The following is a 20,729-nucleotide window of genomic DNA, read 5'->3' as shown; positions in this document are numbered from 1 at the left end:
GAAATCTTTTTTTGGTGGATAGGTCATAGCGGGTCTATCTTCATCCGTTTTTGTTCTCCCCTAAGCCTCTGCTATATGATATTCCGCAGTGCTCAGCTTTGAGTCCTAGTCTTTTCAATCTCTATTTAGCACCTCTGATGCAGCTGATTGAATCTTGGCGTGTGCAGGTAGTGTCTTATGCGGACGATACCCACTTTCTATTGTCCTCCCAGGAAATCTCAGATTCTGCCCTTACTAAGCTTAAGGGATGCCTTAAGGGAGTCGGTGGCTGGATCGATAGTAATTTCCCCAAATAAAACTCAGACAAAAACAAAGTTATTTTCTTCGGTCCATGTTGATCGCCCCTCCCTAGTCTCTGGAGGAACTTATCCTCCCCAGCCCCTGCTAGGAATTTGGGAATAGTGTTTGATTCAAGTCTTTCTATTGCTATTGTAATTAAACCAATGTCATCAGTTTGTTTTTCTGAACTTAAATCTCTAAAGAAATTCCTGCATTTTATGCTGGAGGATACACAAAAGAAGGTGGTCAACACCTTGGTAACCTCCTATTTAACTATGCAATAATCTATATTTGAGCCTTCTTGCCTTCCTAATTTGCAGATTTCAGTTGATCCAGAATGCAGCAGCAAGACTGATCCGAAGAATCCCTTATCAGCAATCTATATCGCCTCATCTCAAACAACTTTATTGGCTGCCAATCATAAAACATAATGAATTCAAAGCTCTTACTCTGGTGTTTAGGGCCGTTTCTGTTCAGGGCCCTTCCCATTTGAGAATTTTCCCATATAAGCAATGCAGATTGTTTAGGTCGGATAATCTTTTGTTGCTGCAGGTACCCAAATTCACCATGAGCTTCCGTGAATTCTGAACCCGTGTTTTAAATGTCATGGTTCCGTTACGATTTTGGTAACAGTGAACCGTAACTAATGAGTTCGGCAAGTACGAGTGTTTTCGCCATGTTACACACCTGGGTTCACTGTGTATTGTTAGATTCCGTTCCGAACCGTAGTTTTCATTTTGTGTAAGGCAGCCATTCTGTGGTTGCCCTCACATAGGCCGATGACTGCGGCCGAATTAGTCTTTAAGACCTGTGCCCTTTAGCTCGGGTTTATGCTGACTTTTACATGACCCGAAGTGAACTGACCTCGTTGCCTGAAGCCGACCTTGCTAATCCAGTTCTTGCCCGCTAGCTGATCAAGACTAAAGATCAGAGTGCAGGACATCGTAAAGTTTTTACTGCACACAAATATGCCTTATCCTACTTCTACCTGTTTCTGTTTCTTTCTTTATGGTCTATTTATGATATGGGTCATGGCCTCTTTATTATGGGTTCGTTCGGCCTGCCTAAAGAAGAATGTTGGGTTTGTCCGATGATTGATCATGGGCCGAACAACTGAAAAGTGGCTTTTACCGTCATGCGATACTTTTGGTGTGTATACATGTGATTGGACAGTTCATAAATATTAGGTGTTTGTCTGGAATGTGATTTTTGGCATAAAAAGGGATGACTTGCTTTGTAAAATTGAGCAGTCTCCTGAGAATTCATACCGTGTTGATTTCTAGGACTTCTGTTACTGGTTGCAGTCAATAAATTCGATCTTTGACGCCACCACGAAGAGTCCAGGTTCTCTGTATTCTAAGACAGGTGAACCCGAAGACTTTGGGCGTGCCCCTGGCGCCGCTGGGTTCTAAATAACCCGGTTCTTCAGTTGGCGCCCAATGTGGGGCGGCATCAAGCGGTACCAGTCCAAGCCTGAAGATCGTGAGGAGCTTCGTGAGGAAATTCCGGAAGAAGGGCCCCCACTCCATCGACCCCGGTATGTCGAACGTAGACTGAAGGTCTTTGCTGCGAGGCTTCCCGCTTTCTAGACGGCTACGAAGGACCGCTGCCTTGACTGTCGCCCTGTCTTGGACCCCCCTTTGTGCAGCTTTGTAAGGCGAGACGATAAACGGGTCTTCTGGTGACGTGACTGATACCTTAGTTAAGTATACGTGGGTCGCTCCCAGTTCTTTGTTTTTGGTTCTTTGAATACTTAGTTTTTGGGTGTTTGATTTGGGTATTGCAATTTCCAAAGCCGAGGGACTCCTATATTTGCGAGACTATCGTTGTAGATAATCCCTTGAAGTTTGAAGCTAGATTAGTGAGCGAAGATGCCTAGTTTTAGCAAAATTAGGAGGATATTCTGTTGTGGTTGTAACAGGGATTCCCGATTGGAGGATTCATGTCCGATACCTCCAGTTGGAACCCCGACTTATGAACTCTATTCTAAACACGGCGTGGGCCCCATTACATTCAATGAAGTATGGGTCCGCTATACTAGGAAAGATGGTGTTTTACGATGGCCCCAACATGGTAGTTTTGATACAGAGATTTTAGATAATTTAGAAACGAAATTATTTAGGAAGAAAGCCCGTCCGGCAATGTTTGACTCCTTTCGCCTTTGGCGTAAAGAAAACCAGACAAGGAGAAATCAAACAAGCTAAAAGAGATAAGAGAGAAAAGGGGTTATCGATAATGCAAGCTGCCAAGCAGTTTAAAGAAGACGAAGAAGATAAAGCAATTGAGGTATCAGATAGGCAACATAATATGGCTATTGATAAATGTTATCCGGCATTGCCACCTCTTCTTGAGAAGGCGACAAGGGACCCTGAAAAGGACCCTTTAATGTCACATCCATTGAGATTACCACCCCCTTATGCACAGAGTGCTACGGCACCTCCTCAACCTCCAGTTGTTCCACCTCCTGGTCCTGCTCAACCACCGGCTCCTCTTCAGCCGGTCCTTCCTCCTACGGCCCGCCTCCTCTGGAGCCGCAAACTTTGCTATCAGTTTAGCCTGGACCTTCTTTGCCTTATTCTCCTTTACCTTTGACTTCTGCTACTTTGCCTCAAAATACTTTGTCTTCTGTCCTTATGACGGCTTCTCCTTCTGCTCGACAATGAATGACCGAAACTGTTACTGGTCTTTTGTCTCCTTTCTTTGGGTTGTCGAGTATGACCCCTGTTTTTGCGCGTAAACAACTGCGTAGTCAGTTACCTAGTCCCGAAGAGCGGACAGTGTTGGATCTCCTGGTTCGCAGATGGATTTCGAATGTTTCGAGGTATAATTTAGAGTCAGTTATGGATGTCTTCCTGCAGTAGGAAGCACCCAAGCAAAGATATGTGTTTGACGTAATGTGTACTTTCCTTCGTGAGGAATGGGAAGATAATGATTTGGGTTCAGTTCCAGTGGAGTTGCTAAATGTACAGTTTGAGTTTGCGAAAGGGACGGTAGTGGGTCCCGGAATTGAGAAAGCAGTTGCGATGGTACTTGCGTTTAGGAGCGATTTCCCTTCTCAGCGACTGTTTGAGCCTGATTTCGCAGTTAGGAGAAAGGTACGACAATATCCAATGAGAGAGGTTCCCCCAGTTTGGAGAGAAGGGGACGCAAACGCTGTTCCACCTGTTCTGCCTCATTTTCAGAGAGTATGGGTACATGTTCCACGGAAGAGAGTAGAAGTTTTGGCCCTTAAACAGTCTTTACCTGATCCCCGTAAGAATCCAGCTGGCTATTACAAAGAATTGTCCCAGACAGTTGACGCATGCATCACGAATTTAGCCGACATAGACATGCTGTTGGGTAACGTAGTTCCTCAACCTTTAATGGTGAAGATTCGTCATGAGGACCATGCGATAGAATTAGGTGACTCATGGGTCAATATTGCTGTTGCGGATGCTAGACAAGTTGGTGGTTCTAAGCCTGAGCCTTTAGTGGCAAATCTACCTGGCAGAATTATAGATCTTATGAAAACGATGATGCCAGCGTTACGAGTAAATTGGGACAAGTTAGCAGCATGTAAGCAGAAGAAGGACGAAAGTGTATCTGATTTTTTCACTAGGTTTGAAGAGACATTTATAGATCATAGTGGTCAGGATATGAGTACGGAAGGTGGCCAAAGATTGTTCGTAGATACGTTTGTCTTTAACTTACTTCCTGAAATGTGTAATAAGTTGAAAGATTCTGAGAGTTCTTGGGCTGTTTCTTCGTCGGCCCAGATATTGGCGACTGCACAGTACTACGAGAATAGGGATAAGGACGAGAAACAGAGAGTAGAGAAAAAGACAAAGGACTTAAATACAAAGATTGTTTTGCAGCAGGCGTATCCGCCTCGCTCGAATCAGCAAGAGTCACAGCAACGCCCACAATTTCAGCAACCTCCACCGTTTCAGAGACTGCCACAGAAAGCTGGGTATTTTCCTCCAAGACCGCCTTTGGGCTTGAATCAGTGTGCGTATTGTAGGGAGGAAGATCATTATAAGAATGAGTGCCCTGTTTTACTACAGCGCGCGAGTGGTATGCCGGCCCCAAGAGATCGTGGTGGTTTCCAGCAAGTGTTTAGGGGTAGAGGACGTGCTGCGTTTCCTCAGAACGATCGTTCTTTTCCCGCACAGAATTCTATGAATTGTTCTGATCAACAGAAAGTTGCGTCTGGTCAGTCGACTCAGTACTATGCTGATGACTATTATGTTGAGAGTGAGAATGCTGACTATAATGATTGTTAGGACAGCCATGGACAAAGAGAGGGAGTAGTGTCGATTCCAGTAGATCAGAGTGTGTTGCAGTAGTTACATCAGGTGTGGTAGCGCCTTTTCTTTTGGATACTGGTGCAGCGAAGAGTTCTATCATGCACTCTAAACTCCCTGGCGCACCTTTGTCTGGCTTAGCGAATGTTTCGGTAGGATTCTCTGGCACCCCAGTTCGTAATCCAGTTTCTAGTCCCTTGTCTCTTTCTATAGGGCCTTGTGAATTGGAAGCACCCCTCATTTTAACGACAGGTTGTGGTGAGAATTTGTTGGGATTGGATTTGTTGAAGAGGTTACATGCGACATTGTATTGTTCTCCTTCGGGAGTACATCTTACATTGGGTAAGAAAGTGATCTCTCCGATGTATTTGTCTAAAGATCGGCTTCCACCGGAATTGCGTTCTCTCCCTGATACTCTTTGGGCTACTGGCCCTATTGATGTGGGTCTTTTGGAGATCCCACCCTATGTTGTGACGCTTAAAGCGAATGTTAAATTGCCACGTATTCCTCAATATCGGATTTCTAGCGATGGTGAAAGATCGCTTTTAGCAATCATCTATGATTTGATTGAGAAAGGTGTGATTTAAGAAACGAGAGGTAACATGTGTAACAGTCCCGTTTTGCCTGTCCTGAAGCGCACTGACTCTTCTCAGCCACCTGTTTATAGGTTTGTGATCGATCTTAGAGAGGTTAACAAGATTGTTGTGCCACAGTGTCCTGTTGTTCCGGACATTACTGCTTTGTTGACTTTGATTCCTGCTTCAGCTGCCTGGTTTTCAGTCATAGACTTGAAGAACGCTTTCTTTAATATTCCAATTGCCAAAGAAAGTAGAGATATTTTTGGCTTCTCTTTAGGAGGCCGAAGTTTCCGGTTTAAGCGCGCTCCTCAAGGCTATTGCGAAAGTCCCTCCATTTATAGTCACGCTTTGAAAACTCAGCTCGATACTCTTGTGTTGCCTGCTGGTGCTGCTCTTATTCAGTATGTTGACAATTTATTAGTGGCTGCTGATGATGAGGAAACTTGTAAAGAAGCTACTCTTTCTTTGTTGCGACATTTGTCTGACCTGCATCATAAAGTGTCACCTTCAAAGTTACAGTATTGTCGCCAAGAAGTGACCTACTTAGGTCATCTCTTGTCGAAGGAGGGAAGAAGGTTGACCCCAGAACCAATTCAAGTGATTGCTCAAATGACTGTGCCAAGTACGCAGAGAGAGGTACGTGCTTTCCTGGGTATCACGTTGTGGAATTTTAGTTTACGAGCTGAACATCATCTGCGCCAGCTTGTCATCCACGTACAACATGCACGACAGCCATTTTGAGTATTATGGTCTCCCTGTCCACGATCGATCACCAGCGCGCTCCTCTGACCCTGCAAGCATCCTCCGTGCACCCTGGCTCCCCCTCCCTCCCTCACATGAGCAGGTCATAACCCTTCTCCTCCTGCATGACCCTGTCCTTGGGGGTCACGCTCGCGCCTGACCAGCACCTCCTCCCCTTCCATGAATACCCCTCTATTGATAAACCATCCCTCCGCGCTTGATTGTCCACGCGGCATGAATACCTCTCCTTTGATGACCCCTTCCCCCGAGTCCGACTGTCCACACAGGTCTGAGGCCATCGCCTAAGCCGGGAGATACAGTTTACTGCCCTTATTGTATGGAGTCACTCCTCTTCAAAGGACCCACTATTGACCTTGGGCTCCCCACCCCCTGGGATACGATCAGGCGCACACATCCTAAGAATCAGCGAAACATTCAGCTGCGTGATGGCCCCCTCCTCTTATCAGCAGGTTGAGGACCTCTATTGTGGATGTATGTGGGGGTGGGATTGACACGAGGATTACGGGGATGTCTTTTTCCTTGCTTCACAATGTATTGATTGTAATAAAGAAAGGTCACATGCCATAAACCAGTGTATAAGAGGGCAGGCCTCGGAGAGGCTGGGAGAGCACCTCGAGACGATACCTTGTTGTCTGATCTGATGTGTTCTGCTCCGTCGGAATAAACTTCTGTTTTCCTGCCTTCCAGTCTCCAGCGCCTGCCTCATTGCTTGGTAAATTGAATGGTATAGAGGCGGTTAGCGCCGGGCAAATCTTGGAGAAGGCCATAGCCCTACCCTTCTTTAACAATTGGCGTCCCAAAGCGTGGGGCCCATCAGCGACACGTGGATCCAGTGGGAGAGGTCCCGACGACAGAGTGAACGACTGCAACGATCGGGAGAGCTCGTGTCCGATAGACCCTCGTCTGACAGCCGATCATCCGACCTTCACTAGTTCCGAACAGACCTCTCTCGAGTGATCTACGGTCCTGACTGGGAACCATCAGGAGTGCCGCGAACGTCACGAAGAATAGAGGACGATCGGGCGCTGGATTCGGAAGACAGGAAACCGTCCATGCGGTCCGGGTAAGGTCGTGTAAACACGACAAATTGAGAAACGTCTGCAAACGGAGAAACTACAGGCTCTCTCTTTGCAAACAGTGAAGGATAGGTAACGCAGACTTTTGTCCCCATTGTAATCCGTCGTGCCTATCTTCCTCCCCCACTGTTTTCCCGAACTGTCGTTCGTGGATTGTTGTCTGGAGATTCTCTGTCGGCAAACAGGGAGGAGCAAGGTCTCTCTCTCTCTTTGCAGGTAGAAAAAGAGCGGGTAACGCAAACCTTTAACACGTCGTACCCACTTATTCTCCCCACTGATTGTTTGATTGACCGTACATTAAGTGTTCGGTATTGGTCCTTTTGAGGTATTCACCGCCTGCAAACAACGGAGAATAGAAATATTCTGCCTAGTCTTTGCCCGCCGTGATAAGATAGGTAGTGCAGACTTTTGTCCCCGTTGTAATCCGTCATGCCTATCTTCTCCCCACTGATTGGTAGCCTGTTTAGCCCGGACCGCTTATTAGAGATGAACCATCCAGCTCCACTGGAGGGCACCCCTAATAAGGACATGTTCACCAAGCATGGACTAGTCGCCATCGCCTATACTAGGTTATGGCATAAATACACAAAGACGGACCTCAAAAGTCAGTGGCCACTGATAGGTTCCTTTGATGACGATAAAATAAAAACATTAGAAATAGCGCTACAGAAAAATAAGACTACGCCTACCATGCTCGATAGCTTCGGCATGTGGCGCAAAGAAATGGAACAACGAAGAAAGAGAGAAGAAGCAAAAATAGGGAAAGAATTACGAAAGGCAGCCCACCTAGCCGCTAAGCAACTAGAAGAAGAAATAAAAGAAAGAAAGGAAGCTACACAAAAACAAGAATCAGGGTCGACAGGTCAATGTCCTGTTAGGACCCCCTCTGCGCTCTACCCTGAATTGCCCTCCAAACAACGGGCGAACGATGAGTTACTGCTAGGTCCCCCAATCATCTATATGCCCCCTCCATATGCCCCCTGCCGACAAAGCTTGCAAGCCCCGAGTGCGAGCGAGAGTGACCTCAGCGCTAGTGCACCAGCCCTCACGGCCTCCGCACCAGCCACATTAACAACATCGCCAGATGACCCCGAGGCTAGCAAGCAACCACCAGCCAGACCAAATAGGTTGAGCAAAGATGAGCGGGATGGGATTGACAAGATAGCAAAGACTCTAGTAGAACGGAAGGAGAGCGAAGAATACACGATGAATATGCACAATTCACATGCCGGTAGCCATAGACGGCATTTCATTTTACGATTCAGCTACCACACCTTGAATGCATATGAGGATAGATATCAGAATAAGGGCCCTGCTAAACTGACGGCTCTATATAGAAAGGTCGACGTCGGAGATGGGACTGAACACGATGTGACGGACCTCTTCATGCAAATGCTTGAAGTCTTCCGCCACCTCACGGAACAGAAACCAGAAGTTAAGATTACAGTCCCTGAAACGACTGAGTCCTCCGTAGAAGTGGCCAACACTATGATGCCCATCAGAGAGGCGGCCCCTTACTGGGTTCCGCCACGTGGTCAGGGAACAAACGACGATATTAACCATGCAGATGCAAAGGGAAGGGTTGTGTACAATTGGGTTTACCAACCATGGGACCGACAAGATATCTTAACGTTTAGACAAACTCTGCCTGATTTAAGAAAGAACCCGACAGCATTTTATACCGAATTAGGCACCGCCTTAGGTTCAACGATAATGACTTTAGCGGACATTGACTTGTTTTTCGGGTTGTGCCTGCCAGCTGACGTGTGGAAGCAAATCCGGAAGGCTGACCACACGGATCTGTTCGGACATACCTGGAAGCAACTCAGTGACCTAGACAGACAGCGAGAGCCCGGAAGGAAGCCAGTAAAGGACATATTAGAACTCCCAGACAAATTAGTTCAGAAGCTAAAGACACTAATCCCAGAGAAAAAGGTAGATTAGTCGGTAGTCACGGCCTGTCGTCAGAAACCCCAGGAAGATGTATCAGAATACTTCTCCCGATTCGAGACAGTGTTCTCCGACTACAGTGGCCAAGACATGACCACCGCAACCGGACAACACCTGTTTGTACAGAATTATGTGAAGGGGCTATCACAAGAGGTCTCCCAAAAGCTGCAGACGAGTGAGAGTAGTTGGGGGGCCTCCAAACCCGCAGCTATCCTTCAGATGGCTCAGTATTACGAGCACCAGAAGAATGAGAATGACAGGGCATCCGAGAAAAAGAAGAAAGATTTGAAAGAAAGGGTAATGATAGCCCAGATACAAGGTATAGCGGTCGGACGGGAACCCCACAGGGGGAACTACCAATCGACCACCCCTAGAAATCCACCTCCTAAAGACCACACCCCAACACCCCACCCTGGACGTAGAGACATTAGCGATGACCAGTGTGCCTTTTGCAAAGGATTTGGCCATTGGAAATCCCAGTGTCCGGTTCTGCTAGAGATGAACAGAAATAGGGACCCCAAGGACGTAGCAGGTGGACCAAGAAATAGGGGACAAGGACGGGGGCACACAAACGACACCAACAATGACAGATCAGGGAGATCGAACACATTTGACCGTCCCCGACAGAACCAGTATCAATTATCTGACGGTGAGAATACCCCCGATTTTGCATAGGACTGCCAGGGGCAAGGGAGGGATCCAGTCGAGCTCTGTGTTGACCAGCAAGGTCCTTACGTTACTGCTAAGGTCTTGGGAACAGAGTCTCCATTTTTGGTAGACACTGGGGCGACACGTAGTGTGTTATCAAAACGACTGATTCCAAGGGCACCCTTGTCTGGCTCACACATTACATCGATAGGTTTCGATGGAACGCCCTCCACTAACCCCCTGTCCGTGCCTATCTCCTTTGACTTAGAAAGCAACACCACTGACGTGACATTTTTGCCCTCCTCCAACTCCCCTGACGCCATTATGGGCATTGATTTACTGAAGCATTTTCGAGCTACTATCAGGTGTTCCCCAGATGGAGTCCGAGTCATCCTGTACGACAACCCGGGTGTGTCTAAACCCTGCCTAGCACGACACATGTACTCCCTGACTGACTGTGATCTGTCCTTGCTTGACGCCCTGCCCTCGTACCTATGGGCCACAAATGACTCTGATGTGGGGCGAATGATGATTGACCCCATACACATAACTGTAAGACAGGACGCCATGCTCCCGAAACTCCCACAGTATCGGATATCGCCCGAAGGTGAGAAGGCACTGGTAGCGATCATTCAGTCTCTGGTAGATGCGGGGGTGGTTGAAGAAGTGGTTAGCAATGTCTGCAACAGCCCAATCCTACCTATTGTCAAGAAGCAAGGCGAGGGAGATGAGAAAGCGTACCGCTTCATCATCGACCTACGAGAGATTAACAAAGTGGTTGTACCCCAATACCCCGTGGTCTCAGACATCACCACCATTCTGACCCTCATCCCGTCCACTGCCACCACCTTCACTGTCATTGATCTTAAGAATGCGTTTTTCTCTATCCCCATCCACCCAGACAGCCGTTATCTCTTCGGCTTCACCCTAAAATCCCGCTCGTACCGGTTTTGTAGAGCTCCCCAGGGGTACACTGAAAGCCCCAGCATTTACAGCCAGGCCCTCAAAAGACAGCTGGATGCCTTCCAGCTACCAGATGGAGTGGTGTTGATCCAGTATGTCGATGATATCCTTTTGGCGGCCGACACCACCCCACTTGCAATCACAGCCACTGTTCAACTCCTACACTTTCTTGCAGAAAATGGCCACAAAGTTTCCAAAAAGAAATTACAGTTCTGCCAGCCACAAGTGACATACCTAGGCCATCTCCTGTCCAAAGAAGGGAGGAAGCTTACACCCGACCGAATCCAAACCATCCTAGACACCCCCGTCCCAAAAACACAAAAGCAAGTCCGCTCTCTGGTTGGCCTTACTTCTTTTTGCAGACAATGGCTACCCAATTTCAGCCTCATTGTAAAACCCCTACTTACCCTGTTGGCCAAAGATGCCCCCTTCCCGCTCCCTTGGACCCCTGAGTGTCAAACATCCTTTAAGGAGTTACGGGATGCCCTTTGCTTGGCCCCCGTCCTAGGAACACCGGATTACTCCAAGCCCTTTTCCCTCTTCACCCACGAAAGGGAGGGGTGTGCATTGTCTGTCCTAACTTAATCAATTGGTCCTAAGCAGCGCCCTTGTGCCTACTTCTCCGCCACTCTTGATCCTGTAGCCAGAGCTTTGCCTGCCTGCCTTCGAGCAGTAGCTGCCGCTGCTGTCTCTATCCGTCAGAGCGAAGGAATCGTACTTTCAAACTCCCTCACTGTGTTAGTACCCCATGCAGTCGACACCCTTTTGAACCAGACAAAGACCCAACACCTGACTAGCGCACGACTGACAGGGTACGAATTGACTCTACTTGCACCCCACATTACACTGAAGAGATGCACGACTTTGAATCCTGCCACCCTGTTGCCCTTGCCTGAAAATGACCCCGACGTGCCTCCCATACACGACTGTGTGACCCTCACGGACGAACAGACTAGGAGTAGAGTTGACCTCCGAGACACTGCTTTTACAGACCCTGATGGAGAGCTATGGGTAGACGGCTCATGCATCAAGCTCCCAGATGGCACCACTTCAGCTGCCTATGCAGTAACGACAGCCCGAACAGTAGTTGAGACAGCCCGCATCACACAACGATCTGCACAGGCAGCAGAGCTGATAGCCCTCACACGAGCATGCATCATAGCCACAGGAACCACCGCGAACGTGTATACGGACAGCCAGTATGCCTTCGGGGTGGTTCACCATTTTGGGCTCCTGTGGAGGGAAAGGGGATTCCTGACGTCCCACGGCACGCCCATCCTCCACGGAGATCTAGTCTCCGCCCTGATTGAAGCAGTTCTCCTCCCCAAACGATTAGCGGTGATCAAATGTCAGGCACACAAAAAGGTGACAGACTTAGTCGGACAAGGGAACGCACTGGCCGACATCACTGCACGAACCACAGCTGAAAATAGGACGGTGACACACATGTATGTGACCAGGTCACAAGCAGAGAAATGGACTGACGCTAGGGAAACAATTAGGGACATCCAGTCAGCCAGCACCCCTCACGAACTGACCGAGTGGACACGGGTGGGTTTGAAGGATGATGAGGGCTGCTGGCGGACAAAAGATGCAAACAAATGGTTGCTGCCTGACTCATACCTGATCCCCATACTGACTATGGCTCATTCCCCTGCACACATAGGATCTGCACCCATGATCGAACTCATTTCCAAAGTCTGGCACAACGACAAAATCCCCGACTCAGCTAGACGCCTAGTCCAGAAGTGCCTTATCTGTTTGCAACACAACCCCGGGAAAGGAACTGTAGTACCCCGGGGAGGGTTTGGGATCCCTGATCATCCCTTTGAGGTCCTCCAGATGGACTACATCCAACTAGAGAGATGCCAAGGCTTGAAGTATGTACTAGTCATTGTATGTGCCTTCAGCAAATGGGTAGAGGCCTATCCAACCCGTGACAACACTGCCATGACTACTGCCAAAGTACTTCTGAAGGAGTTTTTCCCACGTTACGGCCTTTGTCGAATTTTATGGAGCGACAATGGCCCCCATTTCATATCTGAGGTTATCCAACTAATCCTAAAGGGATTGGGGGTGAAACAGAGATTTCACGCGGTCTTCCACCCCCAATCCGCCGGTCTGGTGGAACGCCATAATGCCACACTGAAGTTGAAATTGTCAAAAATAGTGGCCACCACCGGACTTAAATGGCCAGACGCCCTCCCACTGGCCTTGCTATCGATGCGCTCCACTCCCACCAAACACCATTTGACCCCCTACGAGGTTGTATTCGGGCGACCGATGAACCTCTGGACTGCTCCCAAGCCGACCTCCATTCATGACGTCCCGGACGTCCTACTGTCTGATCATTTGTGCAAGCTAAGTAAAACGTTGTCTGTCATTCATCAACAGGTGCAGCAGGCCATCCCCGATGCTTCCAGGGGCCCAGGCCACGACATTCAACCGGGGGACTACATACTAGTCCGCAACTTCCAACGGGCCAAGAGTCTGGAACCCCGGTGGACGGGCCCCTGGCAAGTGCTGATCACCACCCGGACAGCGCTTCGAGTGGAGGGGAAGCGGCACTGGCTGCACGCACACCACTGCAGGAAGGTCTCCTCGACCCTGGCCACGACAGACAACGTCAACACCCAGGAAGAGCTCCTGAACAAAGACCGACCAACATTGAACTGTTATCCCGATACTGAGGCACTTGAACTTGCAAAATTCTCTGACCCCACTGTGCCATCCAGAGAAGGGTATTTCCTGCGTCGAAAGGAGAGAGCTTCGGCTAAGTAGGCCACGGACTAAGTTAAATCTCGGAACGGTGACCTAAACACAACCAAGGGTTACCCGGAGAGAAGCTAAACGAAGTCTGTGGTTCTGCCTACCACCGAACACCTTGAAGATGATGGAAGCGCCAGATAAGAAGATGATGGAAGCGCCAGATAAGAAGATGATGGAAGCAACAGGAAATACCCGCTACAGGAACCCAAAGACTGACAATTTGCACAAATCAAAGACAATCGCCTTCTTCATTGTCTTCCTCTTTTGCCTCCTCCTCATGACCTCCTTCTGGATCCTGGAGGAAAACACACCTGCTCATCAGGCATTGCTGCCCACTGCGCAACCAACCCCCATGAAAGAACATCACCTGATCTCCCTGTCGCCTCAGCTCCGAGAAAGGCGCAGGGAATTCTGGAACAATTCCTTTGTGCAACTGTTGCACCAACACAACCTTGCTGCAAACGCCACGAACTGTTGGATCTGCGGGCTGCTCCCGCACGCCACTGGACACTCCATCCCTTTCATCCCTTCTCCTTTCTCAGTTCACGGCTCCTGCCTCGCCTGGTTGATCCTCATGCAAGAGAGCCACAAGGATAATGCCATTTCCGGCCAGACAGTGTCGCACTTCTATTCTGGGCTTTGGCTGAACAAGACCGGAAAGACCTCTGCTCCCCTGTGTCCTGCGCTCACGGGCGCCACCTTCCTCAAGAACATTCCAGCCAAAGAACGTGTCGAAGTGCAGGTGCTCCACAATCCAGCTAGGTCCACCTTCTCGCATCTGCAAAAACAAACAGCCGCCACTGTGACAGTGGCTCTGTCTGTTATCAATGTCACAGGTCTTGTGTGTCTCGAAGGCCAAGGAACACAGCTGGTGGGTCACAGTTCCTGCCGAATCATCAGAACATTAGATTCAGTTGACCCCCCTTCCTTTGTTGCTTCTCCAAATATGTACTTTGTGTGTGGCACCAAAGCTTACACCTGGCTCCCGAAAGGTTGGAAGGGTATCTGCTACATTGCCTTCGTTCTCCCCCCCACGTATGTAGCCCCTGCTAACCATCACCGGCAGAGGCGTGCAGATGACATTGGACAAACCGACTCCACTGGAGCACAGTTCCTAGATGCAGCAAAGGGACTCGTTCCTCTGTGGGGCCCAATGGCAAACAGCCGCGCTATCCGACACCTGACTCAAGCAGTAGAAACAACGATCAACATCACGGCTGGCATCCTCGCTAACAACACGGCTGAGCTTCAGGCGGTCCGCCTTGTGACCCTTCAAAACCGCCTTGTTCTAGATGTGGTTCTAGCCGATCGAGGAGGAGCATGCCGCATCATCGGATCTAGCTGTTGCACCTACGTACCAGATAACTCGCCCTCAGTCTACAAAGCAATCGAGCACCTCCACAGACTTTCCTCAGAGGTTCACCAAGAGCAAGAAGTATGGTCGCTTGGGAGCTGGTTTTGGGACACTTTGAAGGTCTGGGGTTGGAAGTTGTTTTCCTTCGTACTGATACCCGTTGTGATATTATGTGGGTGTTGTTTAGGTATCCAATGTCTGCCATCATTATGCGCACTCATTTCTAACTGTATGTGCCCAAAGACTTTGGACTTCCGAAATGAGCACATGAGTCCCCTCTATGAAGTAGAAATACGTGGCCTTATGGGGATAGATCCGAACTGACAAGTTGGCGAGACATGTTAAAAGGGAGGACTGTGGAATTTTAGTTTACGAGCTGAACATCATCTGCGCCAGCTTGTCATCCACGTACAACATGCACGACAGCCATTTTGAGTATTATGGTCTCCCTGTCCACGATCGATCGCCAGCGCGCTCCTCTGACCCTGCAAGCATCCCCCGCGCACCCTGGCTCCCCCTCCCTCACATGAGCAAGTCATAACCCTTCTCCTCCTGCATGACCCTGTCCTTGGGGGTCACGCTCGCGCCTGACCAGCACCTCCTCCCCTTCCATGAATACCCCTCTATTGATAAACCATCCCTCCGCGCTTGATTGTCCACGCGGCATGAATACCTCTCCTTTGATGACCCCTTCCCCCGAGTCCGACTGTCCACACAGGTCTGAGGCCATCGCCTAAGCCGGGAGATACAGTTTACTGCCCTTATTGTATGGAGTCACTCCTCTTCAAAGGACCCACTATTGACCTTGGGCTCCCCACCCCCTGGGATACGATCAGGCGCACACATCCTAAGAATCAGCGAAACATTCAGCTGCGTGATGGCCCCCTCCTCTTATCAGCAGGTTGAGGACCTCTATTGTGGATGTATGTGGGGGTGGGATTGACACGAGGATTACGGGGATGTCTTTTTCCTTGCTTCACAATGTATTGATTGTAATAAAGAAAGGTCACATGCCATAAACCAGTGTATAAGAGGGCAGGCCTCGGAGAGGCTGGGAGAGCACCTCGAGACGATACCTTGTTGTCTGATCTGATGTGTTCTGCTCCGTCGGAATAAACTTCTGTTTTCCTGCCTTCCAGTCTCCAGCGCCTGCCTCATTGCTTGGTAAATTGAATGGTATAGAGGCGGTTAGCGCCGGGCAAATCTTGGAGAAGGCCATAGCCCTACCCTTCTTTAACAACGTCGTATTGTAGACAGTGGATTCCGAACTTTTCTTTGTTGGCAAAACCTCTGTTGGCATTGACTTGTAAGGATATACCAAACCATCTTCCTTGGTGTGACGATTGTCAGAAAAGTTTTTCTGAATTACGTGATGCGTTGTGTTCTGCTCGAGTGTTGGGTACTCCTGACTACAGTAAGCCTTTTACACTCTACGTCCACGAGAGAGAGGGTTGTGCATTGTCAGTTTTGACTCAACAATTCGGTGATAAGCAGCGTCCATGTGTGTATTTCTCGTCGACTTTAGATCCGGTAGCTAGAGTGTTGCCAAGTTGCTTGAGAGCTACAGCGGCAGCGGCTGTTTCTATCCGACAGTCTGCTGGATTGGTGATGGATAATACATTGGTCTTGATGGTTCCACATGCAGTGGATACTTTATTAAATAGAACCAAGACTCAGCACCTTACTAGTGCGAGGTTGTCGGGTTATGAGTTGACGCTTTTCGCTAGTCATGTGCACATCAAGCGGTGTAATGTATTGAATCCAGCGACATTGTTGCCGATTTCTGTGGATACAGATGGTCAGGAACAGCATGATTGTTTTCTTAGGACAGAAGAGGAAACGAAGGGTAGAGTCGATTTGAAAGATACTCCTCTTTCGAATCCTGATGGTACGCTATGGGTTGATGGGTCATACTACAAGCTCCCGAATGGTGATAAATCTGCGGCATATGCCGTGACGACATTATGTACGATCGTTGAAACTGCACGAGTGAGCTATAATTGGCGCAAGCAGCAGAATTGATTACATTAACGAGAGCGTGTGTTTTGTCTGAGGGAAAGAGAGTGAATGTGTATACCGATAGTCAGTACGCGTTTGGTGTAGCACACAGTTTTGGACACTTGTGGAAAGAAAGAGGATTTCTCACATCACATGGGACTAAAATCCAACATGGGCAGATGGTGAATGAGCTTCTTGAGTCACTTACTTTGCCGAAGCAAGTTGCGATTGTGAAGTGTAGTGCTCACCGCAAGGTTACGGATGATGTTGGTCGTGGTAATGCGTTTGCGGATGAAGTTGCGAAAGAAACAGCGAGAAATGTGATGAGTCGAATGTATGTTGCAGGCCCTGCGAGATGGATTGGTGCAGCTGGAATGTGTGAAGATATGATTGAGAGTGTGAAATCAATCCAGGCTGAAGCTACTGAAAATTAAAAGAGTGTGTGGAGAGAAACTACGGGTAGATTGGATTCGACTGGTTATTGGGTTGAGTTATCAGAACACCAAAGATGGATGTTGCCGGATGCGTATGTGCTTGCGGTGGTTACGACGGCACATGGATTGTCCCACATTAGTGCGAAAGGGATTTGTTAGTTGTTGGCTCCAGTGTGGGAGAATGGTGGGATTCCCAAATGTGCGGAGAATGTGGTCAAGAATTGTATGGTGTGTTTGATGTATAATCCTGGTAAGGGAACTTCAACTCCAGCTGGTCACTTTGCGCATCCGACGTATCCGTTCGAGGTTCTGCAATTGGAATTTATCCACATGGAAAGATGCAACAATTTGAAATACGTCCTTGTAGTTGTTTGTGCCTTTTCTAGATGGGTAGAGGCATAACCCCTAAAAGATAATACTGCCTTGTCCACAGCTAAAGTCTTGCTCAAAGAATATTTCCCTAGGTTCGGGTTGCCAAGGATGGTGTGGAGTGATAACGGAAGTGAGTTCGTGGGGAAGATCATGAAGAGAGTGTGTGAGGGTTTGGGCATAAAACAGAAATTCCATGCTGCGAATCATCCCCAATCAGCTGGTTTAGTGGAATGTTGCAATGGCACTCTAAGCTGAAGTTAGCCAAGATTCAGGCGAGTTCTGGTCTCCAATGGCCCGATGCTTTGCCGTTGGCACTTTTGTCAACTAGAACTACAGTGCATTCCTGAATCGGACTTAGTCCGTATGAAATTGTTTTTGGTCGACCGGCAAATGTGTGGGGAGTGCCGAGACCAACAAAATTTAGTGATATTGACTATCCTGTGTTGGTGGACTATTTGTATGACCTGACAGCTAAATTGCGTGTCTTGCATCAACAGGTTCATGATAACCTGCCACCAGCCTCTGTGGACCCAGGTCACACCATCAATCCTGGTGACTGGGTCCTCGTGAAAAATTTTCAACGGACCAAGAACGACCAGCCCCGCTGGACAGGCCCTCATCAGGTGTTGCTGTCTACAAGAACATCTGTAAAAGTCTTTGGGAAGAAAAACTTGGATCCACGGCGTACACTGTAAGAGGGTACCTTTACCTCTGCCGTACGACCAGTGGATCCTCGAAGGTATTGCAGACACCGAGACTGAAAGGTTGCCGAAGTTCACACCGTTTAGCGACGCTGAGTTGGTATGGAGAGGGACTGAGAAAGAAGACGACGATGTCCTGCAAGCAGCTGTGCCTTCACCTTTGAGATTGGACACCACCGAGCCTGAACTGTTATTTCAAAGCCAGAGAGAGCTTGGTAAAAACCGTTATAATTTACGACCTAGAGACAATGGACTATTAAAGAACAAATAATTCCTTTTTGTTTTTTTAGAACTGCACTCTCTCAGCCAAGAAACTGTTTTGATCTATTTTGTCTTTTTCCAACCGCTATCCGGGTTCAGCTGTAGGGTCGCGGTGTAAAGACTTGGGAGTGCAGCCGTGTAGACACAAGGTTGACGGTTCTGGTTGGTCTTAGGGTGTTCCCTGGACTGACAGACGCACTCCTTAGCAGAAGAAAACCAACCGCCGCGAACAGCTCAGTTAGAGGATGGAGTTTTTTGAGATCAAGGGAGCTGCTGAGAAAATGAACTTTAAGAGGAAACTATGTAGAATAATGCATAGCAGATGTTTTCTGATTACATGTATTCAGATGTTTTTTAGCATGACGTCAACTTTGGTGGGTTGGATTGTTTTTACTACTCAATTGACTTCTGCACCCATTTTCCAACCTACGACTTTTCCTACTACTACTTCTTTGCATTCTTTTCATATCTTACCCGAACACGAGCAGATTAGAAGGTCAGAATTTGTAAATAACTCATTCGTACAGCTATTGCATCAACATCAGTTGGTAGTGAACATCAATAATTGTTGGGTGTGCGGTCTTATGCCACATACTACAGATAGAGGTGTTCCCCATCTGATCTTACCGTTTAGTCAGAATGGGTCTTTATGGGCTTTTCAGACGATGTTCATTTATGCCCTCGAAGTCTATCCCCTACGTTCCATGAGAGATAACTCGAGGAATCAAGCCTTGGTGAAGGGAGTTATGAATATGAGCAGAGATATCAATACGTATAGGACTATTCCCAAGGATGAGTTATTGGCTTATGTTGGTTGGAACGCGACCGGATACAGTGTTAGTCTGAGTGAAAGGCAGAAACGAAAGAGGTCACCTCCGATTTGGATCGTACCCCACCACAAAAATCGAAAGCTCAGTTGGGGAAGAGTGTTTGTACTCAGACGTATGTTTTTACGTCTCAATCTTCCCCGCCGTTTTTGGCAGCTAAGGGCACGTATTTTGTTTGTTACAACAGAGCATATACATGGTTGCCCCCTGATTTTTTGGGAACGTGTTATGTTGGATACTTGTTGCCTCCTACAAATACTGCTGCTGCAGATTACCACAAGACAAGAGTTGTTAGAGGTGTCTTCGATCGGGAAGATACCGCTGAACAGGAAGTGGGAGACTTCTTTAAGGATTTCTTACCGTTTTGGGGACCTATGGCTAACAGTAGAGGCTTGCGGCAATTGACGAGAGTGGTTGAATCTACCATAAACGAAACTGCTGGTGCCCTTAGTAATTTGACAGCTGAGCTTCAAGCGGATCGCCTTATGGCGTTACAGAATCGTATAGTTTTAGACGTCATACTCGCAGATCGAGGTGGAGTATGTAAAGTGATCCAATCGAGTTGCTGCGTTTTCATCCCAGATAATGCTCCGACGGTATACGAGGCCATTTCCAGGTTACATAAGACCTCCGAGTCTATACATGTGGACAAAGGAGATTGGTCGTTAACTGGATGGTTTTGGGGACTGTTATTCGTTTGGGGATGGAAGATTCTGATGATCATTGGTGTGGCTCTAGCGGTTCTTTTCTCATGTTGTCTTTGTGTACAGTGTGGTCCTGCCATAGGTGGCCTTTGTGCTACTACGTGTGTTAGGAGACCGCCTGTTTCGAGAGATGCACAGAGAAACAAGATAATGCTTCAACAGCACCTTGATGATCTGATGAAAATTGACATCGACTCAGATATAGATTGAGTAATTGCCTATGTAAGGGCAAAAGGAGGGTCTGAGGTTCCTTGAATTCTGAACCCGGGTTTTAAATGTCATGGTTCCATTACGATTTTGGTAACAGTGAACCGTAACTAATGAGTTCGGCAAGTACGAGTGTTTTCGCCATGTTGCACACCTGAATTCACTGTGTATTTGAAGATTCTGTTCCGAACCGTAGTTTTCATTTTGTTTAAGGCAGCCATTCTGTGGTTGCCCTCACATAGGCCAATGACTGCGGCCGAATGAGTCTTTAAGACCCGTGCCCTTTAGCTCGGGTTTGTGCTGACTTTTACATGACCCGAAGTGAACTCACCTGACCTCGTTGCCTGAAGCCGACCTTGCTAAGCCAGTTCTTGCCCGCTAGCTGATCAAGACTAAAGATCAGAGCGCAGGACATCGTCAAGTTTTTACTGCACACAAATATGCCTTATCCTACTTCTACCTGTTTCTGTTTCTTTCTTTATGGTCTATTTATGATATGGGTCATGGCCTCTTTATTATGGGTTCGTTCGGCCTGTCTAAAGAAGAATGTTGGGTTTGTCCGA

The sequence above is a fragment of the Lissotriton vulgaris genome, chromosome 4_1 (genome assembly GCF_964263255.1).
Source record: "Lissotriton vulgaris chromosome 4_1, aLisVul1.2, whole genome shotgun sequence".
NCBI lineage: Eukaryota > Metazoa > Chordata > Amphibia > Caudata > Salamandridae > Lissotriton > Lissotriton vulgaris.
The sequence above is the reverse complement of the archived record's forward strand: the minus strand, read 5'-3'. Positions refer to the sequence as shown.